Consider the following 5,135-nt stretch of genomic DNA (forward strand, 5'->3'; position numbering starts at 1 on the left):
AAAAAAAAAAACCATCACCATACTCACACACAATGTATAGCAAAGTAATACTCCCACTGTGTGAGCCATCTAGCCTAGCAATTATGAACTGGATAAAACAGCAGACTAGACTGAACTCCCTTTCTTATTCCTGAAGTACTACAAAAACATCTATCATGATTTCATTTATTTATTTACCAAATATTTACTAAGTAATTATCATTTTCCCTTTCCACTATGCAAAGAGGTAGAAGAGACTATGAAAGAAATATAAGTTTTCGCCCTTGACATCAGGGGCTTACACTTTAACTGAAGGGGTTATCTTGCAGGTCATCCTAACAGTTGACTGATGCAGGATATTTTATCCTGGTTGTTTTCCAGTTGGGACATAATCTCTATCCCATGTAACAGCATTAGGCTGTTATCTTAAGAGCAGAAACATTGATACCTTCCATATAACAACTACAGCAATTCTCAGGGTACACACACCACATACACAATAGAAAATCAAACATTTTTCTATTGTATGACAGTGTATGAGAGACCAAGCTCCCCCCAAACTCTTTTAATAATGAATTGCATGCAAAGATTAGGATTGTTTTCTGAGTGTTTCTATAATCCATCACTCAACACAAGTATAAATTATAGTTTCTGAAACTAAAAGTACTATACAGCAAAAAAATTCCCTTATGAATAGACCAATTCTAAAACAGTATTAACATCTTCATAACACTGTTCTATTTAGCTGAACTGATATGACAGATGAATTATTGCAAACTGAAATTCTTCACTTGCACTTAATTTCCTGTTTAAAAACAAATCAAAACCCACAACACTATGCTCAAGTACACTTCTAGCTCATTACAAGCTGACCAATTAAAGTCAAATCTATGTATTCTGCTTAATGGAAACTAAATTTAACTGTTTTCCACAATTTGCAGCAGTAAAACAACCACTAGCCTTACAGTCACAAAGGATGGCTCAAGAGCCAGCTTTGCCACATACTATTCAGCTCATCTTGGGCAACTCATCTAACTTCTTGTCACTTCAGATTTCTCACCTGCAAGTTGAGAAGCTGTGATGCAATGCATTCAGCTTCCCACTCCAGCTCTAAAGGCTCTACTGTTTTAAGACTCTGGCATTTACTGAAGCTCTAATAACATCTCATTCGACCCAAATGACATTCCATATAACTACAGTCACAACCAACACAAGCCACGTCTTTATATGTCATTCTTGTGAATTCACCCACTTTTATCTGAATATGTAGAAAGCCACAAACCATTTCTATGAATTGGCAGAATTTTTTACAAACGAGTAATTCAGACCGTCACTTTGACCTTTCAAGAGGAAGTTGCTATTGTTTCTCTATCATTCAGGGTTCTTGTAGGAAACAGATGACATACTCAAATTGGGTAATTTAAGGAGAGTTAAGTAAAATTTTACAGAGATGCAAGAAGGGTGTAAGAAAAACCACAAGGCATGGTACAATGTCTTGGGACTAGTAACATACCCAGTTACCCCCCTTAAAGTGGCAAGAAAAGGGAGAGTTGCAGGAAGCTAGAGACAGACAGGCTGTGGGGAGAGGACCATCTTACAGTAGCTCTGATCTTAGGTACAGGGACACAACCAGCTCAAGGTGACCTTGCAAATGGAGAGTCAGGGTAATAAACATCTTGCCCTCACAATATCCACTCCCTCTAATTTCTAACCAATGCTCCCCACTGGCCAAACTCAATTAGATGCTGAGGCCAAGAGAACTCTGTGGTTGTATTTCATAAAGGTTGATTTCCTGGAGTACACAGTGGAGAAAGATCAAGAACTAAACATGCAAAGGGAAATAGATCTAACACAATCCTCTTCCCTCTAAGAAGGCTAGATTCTCATAGAGTTACACTAGTCCTGTCTTTGCCTGAAGCTTCTTTAATGGTGTCATGAGTACAAACTACAAAATGAATGAAATGGGCTGGATCCCTTCCAAATCCTGACATGTATTTAACATTCAGATAATCTTTATTCTATTTTTTTAAGGTCTTTATTGGAGTATAACTGCTTTACAATGGTGTGTTTCTGCTGTATAACAAACTGAATCAGCTATAAATATATATACATCCCCATAACTCCTCCCTTTTGCGTCTCCCTTCCACCCTCCCTATGCCACCCCTCTAGGTGGACAAAAATCACAGAGCTGATCTCCCTGTGCTATGCGGCTGCTTCCAACTAGCTATCTATTTTACATTTGGTACTGTATATATGTCAATGCCACTTACTCACTGCATCCCAGCTTACCCTTCCCCCTACCCGTGTCCTCAAGTCCATGTTCTATGTCTGTGTCTTTATTCCTGTCCTGCCCCTACGTTCGTCAGAACCAATTTTTATTTTTTAGATTCCATATATATATGTGTTAGAATACGCTATTTTTCTCTTTCTGACTTACTTCTCTCTGTATGACAGTCTCTAGGTCCATCCACCTCGCTACAAATAACTCAATTTCATTTCTTTTTATGGCTGAGTAATATTCCATTGTATATATATGCCACATCTTCTTTATCCATTCATCTGTGAATTGACACTTAGGTTGTTTCCATGTCCTGGCTATTGTAAATAGAGCTGCAATGAACATTGTGGTACATGACTCTTTTTGAATTATGGTTTTCTCAGGGTATATGCCCAGTAGTGGGATTGCTGGGTCGTATGGTAGTTCTATTTTTAATTTTTTGAGGAACCTCCATACTGTTCTCCATAGTGGCTGTATCAGTTTACATTCCCACCAACAGTGCAAGAGGGTTCCCTTTTCTCCACACCCTCTTCAGCATTTATTGTTTGTAGATTTTTTGATGATGGCCGTTCTGACTCATGGGAGGTGATAGCTCATTGCAGTTTTGATTTGCATTTCTCTAATGATTAGTGATGTTGAGCATCCTTTCATGGGTTTGTTGGCAATCTGTATACCTTCTTTGGAGAAATGTCTATTTAGGTCTTCTGCCCATCTTTGGATTGGGTTGTTTGTTTTTTTGATATTGAGCTGCATGAGCTGCTTGTATATTTTGGAGATTAATCCTTTGTCAGTTGCTTCGTTTGCAAATATTTTCTCCTATTCTGAGGGTTGTCTTTTTGTCTTGTTCATGGTTTCCTGTGCTATGCAAAAACTTTTTCGTTAGGTCCCATTTCTTTACTTCTCTTTTTCCATTTCTCTAGGAATTGGGTCAAAAAGGATCTTGCTTGGATTTATGTCATGTAGTGTTCTGCCTAAGTTTTCCTCTAAGAGTTTGATAGTGTCTGGCCTTACATTTAGGTATCTAATCCATTTTGAGGGTTTTATTTCTGTATGGTGTTAGGAAGTGTTCTAATTTCATTCATTTACATGTAGCTGTCCAGTTTTCCTAGCACCACTTATTGAAGAGGCTCTGCTTTCTCGATTGTATATTCTCGCATCCTTTATCAAAGATAAGGTGACCAGGCTTCCCTGGTGGCGCAGTGCTTGAGAGTTCGCCTGCTGATGCAGGGGACACAGGTTCATGCCCCAGTCCGGGAAGATCCCACATTCCACGGAGCGGCTGGGCCCATGAGCCATGGCTGCTGAGCCTGCGCATCTGGAGCCTGTGCTCTGCAACAGGAGAGGCCACAACAGTGAGAGGCCAGCGTACCGCAAAAAAAAAAAGATAAGGTGACCATATATGCATGGGTTTACCTCTGGGTTTCTATCCTGTTCCATTGATCTATATTTCTGGTTTTGTGCCAGTACCATACTGTCTTGACTACTGTAGCTTTGTAGTATAGTCTGAAGATGGGGAGACTCATTCCTCCAGCTCCATTTTTCTTTCTCAAGATTGTTTTGCTATTCGGGGTCTTTTGTGTCTCCATACAAATTTTAAGATTTTTTGTTCTAGTTCCATAAAAAATGCCATTGATACTGTGATAGGGATTGCATTGAATCTGTATATTGCTTTGTGTAGTATAGTCACTTTCACAATGTTCATTCTTCCAATCCAAGAACATGGTATATCTCTCCATCTGTTTGTATTATCTTTAATTTCTTTCATCAGTGTCTTATAATTTTCTGCATACAGGTCTTTTGTCTCCTTAGGTAGGTTTATTCCTAGATATTTTATTCTTTTTGTTGCAATGGTAAATGGGAGTGTTTTCCTGATTTCACTTTCAGATTTTGCATCATTAGTGTATAGGAATGCCAGAGATTTCTGTGCATTAATTTTGTATCCTGCTACTTTACCAAATTCATTGATTAGCTCTAGTAGTTTTCTGGTAGCATCTTTAAGATTCTCTATGTATAGTATCATGTCATCTGCAAACAGTGACAGTTTTACTTCTTCTTTTCAAATATGGATTCCTTTTATTTCTTTTTCTTCTCTGATTGCTGTGGCTAAAACTTTCAAAACTATGTTGAATAATAGTGGTGGACAACCTTGCCTTGTTCCTGATCTTAGAGGAAATGGCTTCAGTTTTTTACCATTGAGAACGATGTTGGCTGTGGGTTTGTCATATATGGCCTTTATTATGTTGAGGTAAGTTCCCTCTATACCTACTTTCTGGAGGGTTTTTATCATAAATGGGTGTTAAATTTTGTGGGAAGCATTTTCTGCATATATTGAGATGATCATACGGTTTTTCTCCTTCAGTTTGTTAATATGGTGTGTCACATTGATTTGCATATATTGAAGAATCCTTGCATTCTTGGGATAAACCCCACTTGATCATGGTGTATGATCCTTTTAATGTGCTGTTAGTAGTATTTTGTTGAGGACTTTTGCATTTATGTTCATCAGTGATATTGGCCTATAGTTTTCTTTCTTTGTGGCATCTTTGTCTAGTTTTGGTATCAGGGTGATGGTGGCTGCGTAGAATGAGTTTGGGAGTGTTCCTCCCTCTGCTATATTTTGGAAGAGTTTCAGAAGGATAGGTGTTAGCTCTTCTCTAAATGTTTGGTAGAATTCACCTGTGAAGCCATTTGGCCCTGGACTTCTGTTTGTTGAAACATTTTTAATCACAGTCTCAATTTCAGTGCTTGTGATTGGTCTGTTTATATTTTCTATTTTTTCCTGGTTCAGTCTTGGAAGGTTGTGCTTTTCTAAGAATTTGTCCATTTCTCCCAGGTGGTCCATTTTATTGGCATAGAGTTGCTTGTAGTAATCTCTCAT

The sequence above is a fragment of the Neophocaena asiaeorientalis genome, unplaced genomic scaffold, assembly GCF_003031525.2.
Source record: "Neophocaena asiaeorientalis asiaeorientalis breed wild unplaced genomic scaffold, Neophocaena_asiaeorientalis_V1.1 scaffold784, whole genome shotgun sequence".
Lineage (NCBI taxonomy): Eukaryota > Metazoa > Chordata > Mammalia > Artiodactyla > Phocoenidae > Neophocaena > Neophocaena asiaeorientalis.